Source organism: Emydura macquarii, unplaced genomic scaffold (assembly GCF_026122565.2).
Source record: "Emydura macquarii macquarii isolate MOO-44397 ecotype Brisbane River unplaced genomic scaffold, CSIRO-AGI_Emac_v2 contig_1676, whole genome shotgun sequence".
Taxonomy (NCBI): Eukaryota; Metazoa; Chordata; order Testudines; family Chelidae; genus Emydura; species Emydura macquarii.
Window position 1 is genome coordinate 365,733 of NW_027131813.1, and position 16,996 is coordinate 382,728.

Here is a 16,996-nt window from a genome sequence, read left to right on the forward strand (position 1 = left end):
TCATCTTGAATTGGGATGAAAAGTCAAAAATTTTAAATTTTTTGCAGGAAGCAATTTCCAGAAAAAATCAATTTCAGGGGAAAGGAAATATTTTTCAGCTTGTTGCCTGCCTGCCTGGAAGGATCTTGTCTCTTTCACTTTATCCCTGAAGGCAGATGAAATTAACAAAAGCTTTCCAGATGGGCAGCTGGGGAGCCCTCATTTTGCTTTTCCAGACAGAACATCTAAATTTTCCTGCAGACAATTTCAGCATTGCAAAAAGGGTGTTTTCTGTCAAAAAATCATTTCAACATAAAATTCCCAACGAGTTCTAATAACGACACTTACTTCCTTTGTCTGTCTAGTCCATTTAGACTGTATTCCCTGCAGAGCAGGGACTGTCTCTTATGACATGTACCTATGGGGTCTGCAACAATGGGGTGCCAATCTTGATTGGGACAGTTAGATGCTACTGGAATACAAATAATCATAGTTACTCGAGACTATGCCTTTCCCCAGTTTGACCGTGGGTGGCACATCTTTCCTCAGCTGGGTGGATGCCTCCTTCACACCAAATGTGGTACCTCCAAAACCTCTAGCCTGAACCACCAACGGATGCAACTGTGTAACCGTAACCACACCGGAAACAGCTGCTAATTCTAAAGTTTCCGGCAGTCTGGGAGGGGGTGCAGTTGGCCAGAGCTGCCCTCCGAAAGAATTCAGCAGGCGGCTCTTGGCTTGGAAGCTGTTCTGCATGGGTCACACAGAGGCGGGGGGGTTGGGTCCCCCTCTCAGAAATAAGGACCCATCCCCCTCTCAGAAATAGGGACCCATGTGATTTCCCCTGTCCCACCCTGCCGCAATCAAGCCAGGGTGGCTATTCTGCATGATGTGCTTGCTCGGGCAGCACCTAGCCCACGACTGGAACGACACAGAGAAGAGGAGTGTGGCCCCCCGCGCAAGGACGCCTCGCGAATTGGGGAAGCATTGGGCGTCAACCTCCGCTCCAACCATTAGGCCCAATGGCCAGGAGGCAGCGCCGGACCGCGGCCAGATGGAAACCTTTGGGAGGAAATCCAGGGTCGGGGACAAAAAGAAGAAACAACAAGAGATGCCAAATCCTGGGGGGGGTCTCAAAACAGCTGATGAACAGATTATAAAATCAGAGCAGATCAGGGATGGAAGGGCCCTCAGGAGGCCATATAGTGCACCCCCCTGCTCAAACCCTAGGGCCCCTCCAGCCAGCAGGCACTGAAGAGAAGCCAGCAGCACAAAGTCTTCCTCCTCCTCCTCCTCCTGTCCCACCCCCGGATCCCCGCTAGGAGTCGCTGTCCCCTCACTTTTGAGCGCTTGCTACCCACAATGCACCATGCCCGGGCTGCTGGCTCGGGCTCCCCACGCGCGCGCCGGGTGGGACCAGGCTGCCAGAGAGCCGGGAGGCTGCCGTGAGGAGGGGCGGGGGGGGAGGGAAGCGAGGCGAAGCGGCGCGAGCCTCCTCTGCCTGCACGCGGGCGCGAGCCGCTCGCGCGCCCAACTCCGCGCAAACTTCCCCCTCCCTCCCCCTCTCCCCGGCTGCGGGGCCGGCGGCGGCAGGTAAGAGCCAGAGTCGGGTCGGGGGCGGGCGGTTTCTCTCTCTCGGTGGGAGTTGGCTGGCGAGGCGGGGGTCGGCAGCGCGGGTGTTTACATGGGGGCTGAGCTGGAATTCGGTGTGGAATTCGGAGTGGAAACCTGGCCTTCTCCTCCCGTTGGCGGAGGTCGCCGGCTGCTCTGCCCCGCGCGGGAGAGGCTCGCTGGCGAGCCCGGGGCGCTCAGCGGCCAACGGCCAGGCTCGCGTGGGGCTGAGGGGGAGGGCTTGAGCGGCGCGCGCGCGCGGGTGTGTGTGAAGGAACGCGGGCGGCTCGCGGCCAACCGCCCGCGCGTGCTCCGCACACCCGGCGCGTGGCCCCGGACACCCCCTGCCCCCCTCCCCCCGGCGGGCCGCTCTGCCCCCCTCGCCCGCAGCTGGCGTCGAGCCCGGCTTCGTTTGCGAGGGTGGCCGGGGTGGGGGGGGGGGAGCAGGTGGGTCGATCGCCCCCTTCACTTCCAGCCCCCCGGAGCCCGAGAGAAGCTGACACCCCGCCAGCCGCCTGCTCGCACCTTCTCTCCGGCCCAGCCTAGGAAAGCCAAGCCAAGCCGGGCCCGGGACCTCCCCGCCTGCTGCACGTGAATGGTCGAAGCGGGGCTGGGGCTTGTCCTGTCCCTCTGAAAATCAGCGCAGTCACTTCGGCCCTGCCCGAGGGGGCTGCACCCCGAGAAGCCAGCCCGTGGAATTGCATGGCAGCGTCGTTAGTCCCTTCCCAGCCCTCCCTTTTCATTGCTTTAGGTGTCAGAGGGGGCCCCACACAGAACTTCCTTGCAATAAGAGTGTGTGTGTGTGTATTCGAGAGAGAGAGAGAGAGAGAGATGGGAAAAGCCAAACCCTGATAAGTGCTCGTTCCCCATATATCTACAGAGCAGGGCGCTCTGGGAGTGGGTATGGCGTTGCCACAGCTAGGAGGAAAAGCCCACAGAATTTGCATATCATTGTATGTTTTCAAGAGAGATCAAGAAGCAACATGCTTTCAGAGAGCCCCAGTCTGAAAAGTTTCTGACATGGCAGGGATCAAGAGGCTCTCATCTCTCTCTTCCTCTCCCCCAATTCAGAATCCTGGGGTAGTTTGGAGTTTGCTTCTGGCTTAAAAAAAGGAAAAAGACCCACCACCGAATACTGGGCTAAATTCAGCTTGGATCTAAGCGAATACCCGGAGTTTAGGAAACTTCAGAATTGCACCCGCTTTGCCAAGCCCTGGATTTGGTCCAGTGAATATATTGATGGTGCAGCACAGCACTTAGTGAGTGTAACAAATGTAAGGGGATGGCAATCAGTCACATTGCAGTTGAACCCAAGCGAATCCTTCCCCTAGTAAATCTTACTTTTAAAAGACTCTGGGCCATTTGGAAGCCAAGGAAAATTTGATCTTTGCAATCGTGGAGATACAAAGAATCCCTTTCTAATAAGGGTGACTTAGCAACGTCCAGAGAGGAGATGAGTTTATCTGGAGATGGAGAAATTACCCCAAATTCCCTTTAGCCTTAACAATGGTTAAGGATAAGATTGTCTCAGAAGTCACAGATTCCGTGAGTTTCAGAGCCCTCCGAGACATTTTCCATGTTGAGGCAGCGAGGCTGGAGCTGTTAACTGGTGGGGGAGCCCGCAGCTCTGAGCTGCCCCAGAGCTCTGAGCCATGGTGGGCAGCAGGGAAACCCGGAGCCCTCAGCTTCCAGTGGTGGCGGGGGACCCAGAGCTCCAAGCTGCCAGCCCACAGCTCCCAGCAACTGGGGGGACCCCACAGCTTGGCTGGGGGACCGTGAGCTGCCAGGGTTGCGGTGGGAGCACTAGAGCTGTCAGTTGCTGTGGCGGTGAGTGCTGGATTCCCCTTTCCTCCCCTTCTTGCAGCAGGGCTCTGGCTCTTACCCTCCCCACTGGGCTTCAGTCATCCCCTGTCAGTCCCTCCCCCCATTATTTTTAGTAAAACTCATAGACAGGTCACGGGTTCGTGTATTTTTTTATTGCCCATGACCTGTCCGTGACTTTTACTAAAAAATAACTGAGACAAAATCTTAACCTTAACAATGGTGTTTCAGGAGCTCTCTCCTGCACATCTCTGTCTTAGTGGTATCTCTGTCACCTTTTCATGTTAACTCCTTATACTGGGACATGGAATATTAGGGCACTTTTTTTTTTTAATCTTCAGTGGAGATAACACTGCTTATAAAATCATAACTCTGAATCTCCCAATATCATTGTTCAATCTTGAGGAGGGATCTTTTCCCCCCATCTCCAAGGCTGCTGTAATACTCTCTGTGCCTTGTGCTTCCAGCATAGGTCTGTAACTCTGGGTCTGTAGCTGACAGATGTTAATATGGCAATAGGTTTCTTCCATAAGGCACTACCTAAAGATTTTTTTTTGTGTTTTAAATTGTAGGGCTGCATGATAGCACCCAGAAGGAGCAGCTTTATAAAAGAAAAAAGGGACTGTGTCAGGAACAGAAATAGGACAATAGCTTCAACAAATAAAACATGTTTCATCGTGTATCTCTCACACGACATTGTGCAAATGTTCCAACCTAGTATCTTTCTTTAAAACTTATTTCCAGTGCCTTATTTTCTTAAACAAAATCAGCTGAACAAGCTTCTTTCCTGTCCTCCTAAGGAAGCTGCTTTCTGTCTTTCATATGCTCTTTCTTTACTCCTCTTCCCCATGCCTGACTTTTTAAAACCCCCTTGCTGACCCATTGTTGGCAGCAAGGTCGTTATTCAGGGGTGTGTGGAAAGCAAATAGATTTTGAGATGAAAGGGGCCATATAAGTGCAAAGTGTGATTATTGGTGGTGGTGGTTGGGCTGGGCTGGGCTGGGTGTGCTAGTGAGGGGTTGGCACAAAGCTGATGTTCTGTGCCACTCTGAGTTCATAAGGCAGAGGATGCCATAAAGCAAGGAAGCTGGCATTTTTTTCTGGCAAGGTTTAAAGAAATTCCTGTGCCATGCCCACCACTGCAGACCTGGCCAGGTCAGGAAACTGGAGTCTGACACAAGCTTTAAATGCCTGCAGTACACTGGAATGTGCCTCTCCCACTCAGGCAAGACTGCTAGTCCAGGAGCCAGCAGAAGTGGAAGCCAGAATGAGGATGCTCTGCTGCTGGGCTGGAAATGTTTATAGAAATCATTGACACGGCACCCTAAATGTGCACAGCACTTTTACAGCAATACAGAGTAAGAGACATTTCCTATCCAAAAGAGCCTGTGCAATCTAGGAGACACAAGTTATCTATTTGTATGGCACTATTGACGCTCAGACATGAAAAAAAGCCTGGTCTCTTTCAATCCAGATAGATGATATAAAGGGAGGCAGCGAAAAATAATGGGCACGCGTCTTGTTAATGAACAGTTTTGTTTCAAACTAGGGGATTTCAGCACCCTGCTGAGGGGAGGATTGGGGTGGGTCAGTTTGTTGAAAGAAGTATTTTTGAAGTAGGGACTTGGAGGAGGAGAAGGCCAAGGCCAGGGTGTGCTGGAGTGGGAGGTTGTGAAAAGGGCATCACATAGAAGCAGTCATAGAGGCAGGAGTGGGAAAAGAACATCCTGCCCTTGTGCTTCAGGTCAGGGCAGAAGCCAAACTCTGAAGATCAGGAAGGAGATTTTCTTGTAGACAGGTTATTTCCTGGCTGGCTGCTTCAGGGTTTCTTGCACCGTCCTGGGAAGCAGCAGGTTCTGGCCATTGTGGAAACAGGCTGTTGGCCTAGCTCAGACCAGTGGGCTCTCTGTAGGGCATTTCCTCTGCTCCTGTGACAGGGGTGCTGTGTCAGGTGGCTTGGCTGGAGTGAAGTGGATGAAGAGGGTGTGGAGAGATCATCAGAGAGGAGACTAGGGAAGGAATAGCTCCTGGTAGAGGGGATTTGAAGGATGGAGAGGGTGCCGGGCCAAGGGAGGGAACTGTTCCAGGTGTGTCTCGAAACTCCTTCCAGAAGTGAGTGGGGATTGGCCTGGGGGGAGGACACATTGCACAGAGGAGCAGGCGAACCTGTGCATGTAGCATAGAGTCCTGGGCTGTGGCTCAACTAGTTCCTGGTTCTGCACTCTTAGCCCTGTCTCCCAGTTCTAACACTGTAGTTAGTAAGGTATAGGGCTCACCTGGTGCATAGAAGCTGCTATCTAGATGCACATCCATGCATTGCCTGAATAGTTCTGACCTGCCAGCCAAGTGCCTGAGGTGGAGTGGGGGAGTTGCATCAAGTCACTGCAGCAGCCTTGGGGAAGTTGACATTTACCTTCACTCAGCAGGTCTGAATAGGAGATGGAAGAGGGTCCCGATAACAGAGCTGCACCCTGCTGGCCTTGTAAACGCTGCAGAGGGAGGTGGTGTAAATGGGGACAATTCTGCTTAACCTAGTCTGTGCCAGCTCTGAGTATGACTCAGTAAACAGAAAATGTTTCCCTTGTGCTGAATGTAATTGAGGCCAGTGGAATTACATTAATGCTGAATGTGGCCCATTCAAGCCTAAATCCTGTAACACTGAGGCCATGTCTATATTGACGGCAGCAAATTTGCCGCCGCTAGATCGATCTTTCTGGATCGATTGAGCGGTCAGTGTAGACCCGCGCAATCGATCAGGAAGTTGATGCTGGTAAACCACCCTCTCAAGTAGAGTAACGCTGCGCAGCGCAGTGTAGACCGCGCAGAAGGGAAGCAGAGCAGTTGACGTGAGTTACGCAAGCTACTCTGCGTAGTTTGCGTAACTCTTATCGACTGCTGCCGAATCTCCAGGTAAGTGTAGACCAGGGCTCAGACTGTGGACCAGTCTCCCAAGGGAAGTAGTGGAAGCCCCGTTGCTTGGGTCATTTAAGACTAGACTGGACAAAACATTGAGTAATCTGTTGCTAGAGGCAATCCTACACTGGCTGTGGAGAATAGACAAGAGGCAGTGTCTCTTCCAGCTCTTTTTATGAATGCACGGACTCAGAAATCTGTGTGCAGGGTGTGAGCACTGGAAACGCTCCCTTTGAAAAGGGTTGATTTTTTTCATTCTGACATATGGGCATTTCCTAGTCTAATACTCTGTCAAGAGATGTAGGTTGAGCACCAGGAACTATTGAGCTCTAATTTTGTCTCTCTCATTGACTTGCTGTGTGACCGTGGGCATGTCGGTTTCCGTCTGTGCCTCAGTTCCCCCATGTGTTAAATGGGAAATAATAATACTTGGGAGTTGCTGCCATTAATTGTGTAGTGGTTTGAAGTTGTGAAGTGCTATATGAGTGCTGAGTATCGTAATGAATTGGTCATTGTACGTGTACTATGGTTCACCATTGGATGGATTTGGAATTTCTCCACCCTGTGCCATAGACCCTGTATTGTTACCAGTTAATAACTCTGTTAAATAACAATACTTTAACTTAAAAACATTAAATAAAATTTTGGAACTAATATAGTCATAGTTTGACCTTAATGTCACGGGCCACTAACCCCACTCAACCACCCACCCACACACTAACCCAACAACCGGAATTTAGGTCTGGTTTATGCTACAAAATGAGGTTGACGTAAGCCCGCGTGCATTGACTGAGATATGCATGTGTTTATACTCAAGTTTGTCTCCTGCCGACGTAAGTGTCCTGTTGTTGTGACACAATAACACTAACTCCCTGCGCAATGCAGAACCATAGTCAACTACCTGGATCGATGCATTGCGAGTGTAAACACTGCATGAGTTGTGCAGTGTGATGTGCTTAACTTTGCTGTTCAGTCACAGCATTCTTTGTTACATCCCATCTCCACTTCCACTGACTGTTGTCCATTCAGCTTGTAGGGTCTCTGACCCTTGTAGCAAAACATGCACCAAGCACTGCTGGTGCTGTATTCATATGGTAACAAATCTTTTGGCTCTAGTTTCACACACTGTCTTCACTCACATGCTTTGGAAACGCAAAGATCTGAGTCCTTTCCTTTTTGTCACCATGAAGTTCTTGGTGTGCAGGGTCGTGGCACTCATGAAGTTCCAGTGTGGCCAAGGGTTTCTTACAGCATTACTGATGCCGACAGCAATGCAGGAAAATGTGTGGGAAGGTTCAACAAATTTGTTTTTAAAAGTGTCACCAATCTTGTAATAAGATCCTCTCTGTCTGAGCTGAGGGGCTTGCCGATATGCCTCTGATTGCAGGATGCCATGACTTCCATCATTAAACATATTTTCTGTTGTTCTGCGATTGTAGGATTTTTTTCAAAATATTTATCTTTTTTAAAAAAGTCTTTCCAGTTCATTTTTCTTTCTAGCTGCAATTTCTGCTGGGACCACCTGGCTTCCTAGGGAATGAAAAAGGAGATCCATGGTTTTAATAATTGATCAAAAAAATAGTTTACGCAGTAAGTTTAAAAAAACCCAACCTTATCACCCACAAAAGCAACAGAAGAAATTGCAAGTAAAGATGAGGATGGTGGAATGAAAACAGTAAAGATCAAACTCAATTTTAAATATAGATGAGATGTTTATATTTTATTTAAACCCTACTGCATTGCCACCCTTTTAAAGTCCTCCCTCCCCAGCTTTTTTAGAAGGTGGATTAAAAAACAACAGAATTGTCTCAGAAGTCGGAGAAATTCAATAACCAGCAAGTTTTGAAAGGGAAAGAAACTAGTGCCATTAACAGACTTTGGCAGAAAACTGTTCCACCACCTGATATAGTGGTGATGAGTGTTCCTTGACTTCAAGTTTCACCAGTCAATGGAATTTGCTCTGTCTCAGGAGGCACTAACCACTTCTCAAATCAGGCTGTCATGGTCTAAGGCAGTGGTTTTCAACCTGTGATCTGTGGATTTCCAAAGGCGTCCACACCTCCATTGGAAATTTTAGGGGTTCGCAAATGAAGAAATGTTGAAACCCACTGGTCTAAGGGCCTGTCTATACTTAAAATGCTACAGTGGCATATCTGCACTACTGTAGTGCTTCAATGTAGAGATTACCTATGCTGCCAAGAGGGGTTCTTCCATCAGCATAGGCAATCCACTGCCCTGAGAGGTGGTAGCTAGGGCAACGGAAGCATTCTTTTTGGAAGAATTACTTTTTTGGATGGAAGAATTACATTTTTCATTTTGGCTTCACAAGAAAGATTTAGACATTCCTGAGCCTAACCTCGAAAACAGGCTGACTTTTAAAATGATCAAACTCTGAGTGGCTAATTCGCAATAAGGAAGTGCCTCCCTCTCCCCCCCTTTCTCAGGGTGTGGAGGGGAAATGTGGTGAGGAGGGAAATTTGTTTTAATTTTAATATGAGTAAACAAGCTTGGTTTTTTTAAAAAAAAGGTCACTTTACCAAGTTTCTGTAGAGAAAAGCAATTTGCTATACAACATTGAATGGCTCTGACGCCTCCTCTGCTGCACACACAAGGCTAGACGGGGGTCCAAGATATACTATACAGTCAGAAATAAACATTCGATGGCTTCTGTGTCAGGTCCATAAGTCTGAGCACAGCATTAGAACCTCCAGCTTTCCAGCTGCCCTAACATGCTAGCCATGCAGTCGGCTCTGAGTGAACAAAACATTATCCTGGCCCTTGTGTGCATGTGCAGCCCAATGTTGTCAACATTCACAATTTTATTGTGAGCCTTGTGATAGTTTGTTTTTTCTTAAAGCCGGGCTCCTGGAGTCATGTGACCATACAAAACTTTCAGCTTCTATTTTTAGCTCCCATGGTTGCAAAGGAAAGCTAAATAAGGTACATGATTGCAGAGGAAAGCTAGGAAAGTGACCTCCCTCCCCAAGGTTGGAAACCCAGAAGGCAAATAAAAAAAGCCCCACATTTTTTTTTAAAATCTCATTTTATTTGGTCCTGACTCATTTTTTGAACACATGGGTTGGCAGCACTGGTAACTCCTACTGAACCAATAAGAGTTGTGTGCAACTGACAGTATAATTGGGCCCACACAGACCCTAATGGTTGTAATAATATAATATGTATCGCATGCAAATTCTTGAAAAGAAAAATCTATTATTGAAAGTCTTTTCAAGCCAAACCTTAGAAGCCAAAACCACTCCCAGTTCTTCACAATCTGCTCATGTTCCTGCCTTTAAATGGTTCCTTTAGGTTTTTTTTAAACTGCATGCTCCCCCTTCAAACTATCCTCTCCCACACTCAAATTAAATCTTCTTTTTCCAAACTCCATCATCCCCCAAAGTTCCCTCTCCTCTTTTCCAAGACCTTTTTCCCAAGCTTTCTGCTTAGCAGTGACTCCATTTGCTTCTATTTCTCCATGGGTAACTGATCTCTGCCTGCCTTACTCCTCTTCTCTTTTGACATGAGCTGGCTTCTCTCTTTCATCATGGGCCAGCTGTCTCACGCTCCTGCTGAAACGCTACTTCTGGATTCAGTGGGGCCTGAGCACCAGGAGGGGCTGTGGTGGAAGGATTTAAACCTCTAGATAGATCTTTGCAAGATTTCAGTTGCATTGTCCCCTATGCTACTGTGGAGTTACTTAAAAGACAATTATGCCACTGTATATTGGCTCAGCTAAGGGAAAAGACTGAGAAGGGCTATAAATCCTTCTTTTGAGTGGCTTGTATGTTTCTTGGGGTTTTCTTTTAGAGTGAATTATATCTGCATAAATGAAAGAAATTTAATTCTATAGCTCTCGCTGCATGAACTCAAGGGGAAACTAATACAAATCCACCACATTAAGCTGGATCATAATTCCCATTGAAGACGTGAAAAATATATTGTAGTGATTAGGATCTTGCTTGCACAATAAAGTATTAAATCCTTCAAAGGTGAGACACATTGTCTTTTAGATCCAGCTGACACAGCAGAAATCAGAGGTGTTTATGAAGACTCAGTTCAATTGAGACTGAGAAATGTTTGCTCCTAGGTGGAGACTTGGCTTTTTAAGGAGTACAGAAAGGATAAATAGTTTGTACCTCAAAGAGGAAATACGTTCTCAATGGTTTGAACAGGGACACATCACCTATTCTCAGCTGTGCCACCAACTTGCTATTGCTGAAAAACAAAAGGAACTAAAAATTTTCTTAACTAGATAAAAACCATCTCCATCGCTAACGCATTCAGATGAGAATCGACTTGGCTGATGCGGAGTTATCAAACTTTTAAAAACAAAAAGAAATTAACTTCTGGACTGAGAATAAGCATGAGACGTTTCAGCTTCAAAAACTGTGGGTGTTTTTGTTTTTCTTCTTCCCACCCAAAGGTTCTTCTAAGCATTGGAACTAGGAGCTTACATTGGAGACGGCTGCTAGAGCAGAGCTACAATAAAACAAGGAGGATATGTTTTCATCATAGATATTCTCCTTAATGGAGCCAACCCCTTCACAGCTGTTGAGTGAATATCGCTGGTTTCTTCTCCTGATCTGGTAATAAAAGCCATTAAAGAAGACTGGTTGTCTTTTGGATAATTGTATCCTCCAGGGAAGTTCTGACTTTGGATGTATGCAGTTAAATAATATAGATATTAAGTGTGAAAACAGCTGAGCTCGTGAATTACAAGGGGTTGTACTGCAGTCTAGTCTCAAATTTATCACTGAAATGGGGAGATTGTGGTAGAATATTATTCATCACCATACTGCATCACAGCAGAGATCATTGGACTGTAATTCATCATTCTTCTAGCTCTCTAACTTAGATAAGGGTCTGAGGGAGGCAGATCTTAATACCGCTGCACATTGTAATAAATCTCTGGCCACTGAAGAACTGCCCATTTGTTGCTCTACTCCAATCTATGGTCACTTGGAACTTCACATCAGCAGAAGACAGGACCCAGGCTTCCTGCTCAAAGAGGCCCTTGCCTTTTCTGCTAAAGGAAAATCTCCATATGTGTCTAGCAGTATAGGGCTTGTGACATACATCTGAGTAGTTCTGATTCTATTCTGTATAGGTTCTTATACTGTGCTTTCTCCATAGTATCTGAGCCCCTTTCAGCAACACATCGAACAATGTCACTAACATCTGTCATGTTTTCCAGCGAGTAGAGGGCAGTGGTACATATATATACTAGCCAGTTCATTACATTATCTCTCTTGATTCTAATGTGTCTTTGTGCCTTGGCTCAAGCTTTGAGTATAAGTGTTTCGTTCTTCTACTGCTGGCGAAATCCATCCTATGATTGCCCTCAAAACTGTAAAGGGATCGTGTGACTTCAGGCAGCCTGTGTATTGACCAGGAATACAAGGCTAACTCTGAACTGATACTTTTTTCCTCCTCTAAGGTTAAAAGAAAAAAAAATAGGGACAAGTGGTGATATTTTCTGTTAATGAAGGGGGAAAAATAATTCTCAGTGGGTTGAAGCAGTTTTCTTAAAAGAGGAAATGAGAGGATTTGACGGTTAAGGCGATTGGCAATGGGACATGGAGCTCTCCCTTTCTAGGTCGCTGGTTTGAGTTAAGCTGAGGTCAATTGTGACCTGTGCGTGTTACCTCCTGATGGTATATGGTCTGTGCAAAATGAGTTGGAAGGTCAGAGTCCAGCTGCCGTTGGACAAATGTCCATACTACACTTGGCATTAATTTGCACCTGTATTGTCTGTCTTGGGTGAGAGGCCACAGATTGAATAGATCATGGAGACAGACTTCCTCTGTTACTACTAGACACGGTTCTTTCCCACCAGAGCTGAAGCACTTTGAGGCGGTGTGGGGAGTTCTCGCTCCTGCTGCTTGGGCGGTGGATAAAGAGAAGATTGCAGTTTCTGGGACTGTCAGTCTGGCACTCATGTCCTGAGACCTCTTCAGTGGCCTCCTGGCATTGGCCATGATGGCTGCCCATCAAAACAGGAGGAGGATGCAGAGCACGAGGGCTCTCCACGAATGCTGGGGCCCTTGAATGGTTCCTTATCTTGCACACTTCCAGACAGAATTTCTCTTGGTGGCATTTGCTGATTCCTTGGGCTCCTTCATGGAGCAGCAGGCTTTGTTCAGGTTTCTATGCTTGTTGACCCCCCACTGTATCCTTTGTTTTGATCCTATACCTGCACCCCCATCCATGGTCCCCCGCCACTTTTTATTATTTGTATTACCACAGTGCCTTGGCGCCTCAGTCATGGGTCAGGACCCCCCCTCAGCTAGCTGCTGTACAAACACAGAACAAAAAGAGGGTCCATACCTCAAAGAGATTACAGTCTAATACTTCTGGGTTTAACAGCCCCTCCCTCAACTGAGGGATGTGCCTTTTGTTGTCTTGCTGGGCTGCGCCCACCAATCCCTTTTTGGTCTGGAACTCTTCACTAGCACTAAAACTACTTATCTATTTAAACATAGCAAAACATGGTGGCTGTTAGGATTCAGTGGAGACTGGTGCAAGGGAAGCTTGTAGTTGTGTGGGAATTGGAGATCAGTTTCCTTCAGCCTTTCTTTCAGGCAGTGGGCAGAAGACTTCAGCTAGTTCCGAGGTGCTGACGTCTTTAATGTTTCCTTCTAGCTCTAATCTGGTCTGTCTAAACCAATGGAAAAACTGCATGACATACTTTAAAGGAGATGAAGAAAAAATTCTTAATAAGGGGGAATAGGCGATTAAAAAACTAGAGAGCGTGCATGCATGCAACCCAAACATGGGAAAACTGAAAATTCAAAAGGAAAAAACCATACAAAGCAGGATGATACTTTCAAGAGGAAGAGCCAGCTCTAATCTGGTCTGTCTAAACCAATGGAAAAACTGCATGACATCTGTTGCAAACTTGGAAGCAATATTTTTGTAATAAAAAAGATGGTACAACAAAATGTGCAGCCAGTGGTTCATTTTGAGAATATCTTCTCAGTAGAACTAGTGGCTTTAACACAGTGGTTCCCAACCTATGGCCTGGGGGGCAAAAAGTGGCCCGTGGGATCTTTCAAAGTGGGCTGCTGCTCCCCTCCCGCTGGCTGCAGAAGGGAGCTGCTGCCTAAGGACCCGGGTGGAGTGCGTAACATTCTTGGAACCCACCTTTTATTTAAAAAACAAAAACAAACAAACAAAACTATAGAACATAAACCTTATAGCATCCTTGACTATCTTCTGTGAGTGACAAAGAGGAGGACTTCTCATAGAGTCTAAATCTAGTCAAATTAAACTGTAGTCATAATATTTTCTATGCAATGTTATTGTGTGTGTAGCATTTTCCTGGGGGGGGAAATAGTTTGTTCTCACTCAACTGGGAGCTGTTTTTAGTTAGGATTATATTGTGACGATGCTGCCTGTCAGAAGATATCAAAGCACTTTATCAATGCTTATAAATTAAGAAGATTCAGAATGCCTCAAGGAAGTAGAGAAATAAAATGAATTCCATTTTATGGATGGGGAAACTGAGGCAAAGAGGTGCCATGATTTTCCCATGGCCAACTAGCAAATCGGTGGGATTAGAGTAATCCTGGCTCCCAGTATTGTGCTTTTCCCACTTGAGCATACTGTTCCCCACCACCCATATATGCTAAGCGTGTTTCCTTTTTGTCCTTTTATTTGGTTCCCCCTCTTGTTAACCTCTGTTTTGGTGAACTTCCCTCACTAATAGTTCCAGTGCCTGGCTCTGGTTCATACTTTAAGCTGACATGATTACTCTCCGTTTGATTGCTGCCCACAGCATTCCTAATAGCAGAAGTTTAACTGACTAGTGTTTTGTCAAATTCCCTTCACTGGCTGGGAGAGTTATAAGTAGCAGCAGAAGCAGTGGATCTGGTTGTCTGCTTGCAGACTCTCAAAGACAGCACTGCATTGGTTCATATTTGGAAGGTTATCTTTGCAACCCTGTAGCCTAGCTTATTTTTTTTAAATGAAAGTTTCAATTTTGCAAAAATTGATGGCTTAGCCCTATGTCACTGGGAAATGCTTCTGAATATTATTAGGCCACAGACTTTTGGACAGTAGAGAGAGATGTCAGTGGCTTTTCCTTTGTGAAAAGAGACTAGCCTAGCCTGCTGGGAAACCAAAGCTGCGAACACATTTATCAGCATTGATGCTATGATCACGATTTCACATGCTACATAGGTGCAAAGCCACATATTAAAAAAATCACATGCAAATATTATTGCTTTAGAATAAGCACTATAGAAATTTTGAATTTTACTGTGTGATTTATAAATATATTAGCAAACTGATAATTCACTCAATAGCACAGAAGGAACAAAAATATATTTAAGTAGAATTTTTCAAAATATCAAATGCATTCTAGTTTGGCTTAGTATAGTTTTTTCTCTGTCTATTTACATCTGTATCCTTGTCACCATGGTATCTGCGTACCTTGCAATCCGTAATGAAGTATTTCCTCAAAGAACCCCAGTGAGCTAGAGGAGAAGTATTGTCTTGGTTTTAAAGATGGGGACCTGAGGCACAGGGTAAATGAAATGACTTGCCCAAGCTCACACCTGTGACTGACTGACAGCCTGTGACTGAGCAAGATATTGAACCCACGTCTCTTGATGTGATGGTTCTTGGGGTACCAAGGATTGAGGGTCAACTTGTCACCCCCCTGCTTCCAGTGCAAGGGAGACCTGCTTGTGCTTAACTGGATATCAGCTCCCTGATGCCATCAGCCTGTGAGCCATCCAGACATTCTCCTCTGGACTGTGCCAGCCCTTACGTGCCTTGCAGGTTAGCAATCGGGGCACCCCAATTCTGGAGCCCTTTCAAAGCATTCCCCTGTAGTGTCCAGCCCCTTCTCCGCTGAACACTTACAGAAATACCAGGTCTGCTGCCCCCAAGAGAACACTATATATCCCAGCTTGTATGATGTGACTCAGGATCAGCGCTCGGCTTACTACCAGAGCACTGGGATATATTTATAGTGAAAACAACATCCATACGTTTACTACCAAAGATTTAAGAAATAGAGAGTGAAGATAATAGAAACAGCTGGTTACACATAAAATAGGCAGGCTACTCATCTGGTATCAAAAGGGACAGTCCTGCTTTTCTAGGGTTTGTCCCCTGTCTGGTATTCAGACAATACTGGACGTGATTTTGTTTGGTATCAGATGGGGGATGCCCTTTTGAAGACCATGTCGCTCTGCCCCTGCCAGCATGATCTTGCATGCAGGTTCACTCCAGCAATGGCAGAGTGGTGCACTCTTAAAAATGGCATCCCGGGCAATGTGACCTTGCATGCACCAGGCATGAGAGGTCATGCCAGTGGAGTGAGGGTTACCCCAGCAGGGGCAGGCTCCCGCGATTCCCAGAAGCACTGGGCTGTGGTATTCTGGGAATGCGTGAGTGGCCACCCTAATGTAATACGAAATTATAACTTGCTTTCTAGAGACTAACCTTAACCAGGTTAACCTCCAGTCTAAGTCAATTTATCTCACCTCAAATGTCTTCTGCAGTGTTCTCCACCACGCCTGTTTTCATGACGATAAATGCACTCTCCATTTACTTCATACATGCAGAATCAAGGGTTGTCTTCCTTGCCTTCTCCTTATATTCCCCCAAAGTACCTTTTTTGTCCCTAGAGTACAAATAACCTCTCTTAGCTTATTCTCCAGCATGCTGATTTCACATTTCCCCCCTTGACTTTCTATGCAAGTGGGGCTTACTTACAATGCCTAATTTACATGTCAATAGAGAGACAGGTGAATACACCTCTTTGTCAACTCTGCCTTGATACAGACCTTAGGAACTTATTTTCAATACATATATGTAACTCCTTATCTTGTAGCTCCACATAGATTTAATAACAATGTTAACAACCAGCTTTTGTTTAAGCCCTAATAATATGCACTCAAAGAAATGGTTTAAGATCTTTGAAACAAAACCATTTTTATTAAAACTATACTTTAAAAATACATTGAGAGCAAAATGTCATGTTCAAGTAGGGAAAACAATGTATGAATGCACTGTGAATAAAACTGAAAAATAAGCAACACAACAATGTTAAAAAAAAATTGTTAAAACTCTTGATTTTAAAACAAAATAGTTGTCCAACTTTGAACACTATATTGTGTTTTCAGTTTTTTTGGCTATCTTGCAATGAAACTCAACATTGTACTTGTGAGAATTAAACTTGACATATTGCAGCTTGTTTTTTTAAATAAATCAATTAATTTAAAAGTTTTTTCTATACTCTGTCCAACATATACAGCTCAAAACATCACACATATATGCTTTTACTTAGATTACATGAGTCATGGGGAGTTAAAGATTTACTAAGAACTTGACTGGAGAATGCAGTTACGCCGGCAGACCACCCAGGACTGTGTCGTGGCCCTCCTTTGGGTTGCAGCCCACAGTTTGGGACCCCCTGCACTACAGTACGCTTCTCAGTGCTGTAAGGTGCTGAGGGTCCTCAAATGTCACTGACTTCAATGGAATTTGAGGAGCTTGCAACCGCCCAGCTTTGTGGCCCACTCCAAAAAACCATTGATTACTCATGCTTTATGTTAGAATAACCAAACAGGTTGTCCCGGGAGTGGATTGGGGAGACTAAACCCTTCATTGCCTGCTCGTTCCACCTCGACACCGCAAGTGAGCAACGAGGAGATTACTT

At 46.0% G+C, this 16,996-nt stretch overlaps 1 protein-coding gene across 1 annotated transcript in view; it reads left to right on the forward strand.

The window, feature by feature from the left end:
* Window positions 1–1,367: 1,367 nt before the first annotated feature.
* EXTL3 (exostosin like glycosyltransferase 3) overlaps window positions 1,368–16,996 on the forward strand; it is a 188,384-nt gene continuing 172,755 nt past the window's right edge. The window contains exon 1 of the mRNA XM_067556159.1: window positions 1,368–1,572. The gene's annotated coding sequence lies outside the window, so the exon portion shown is untranslated. The remainder of the gene's footprint in view (window positions 1,573–16,996) is intronic.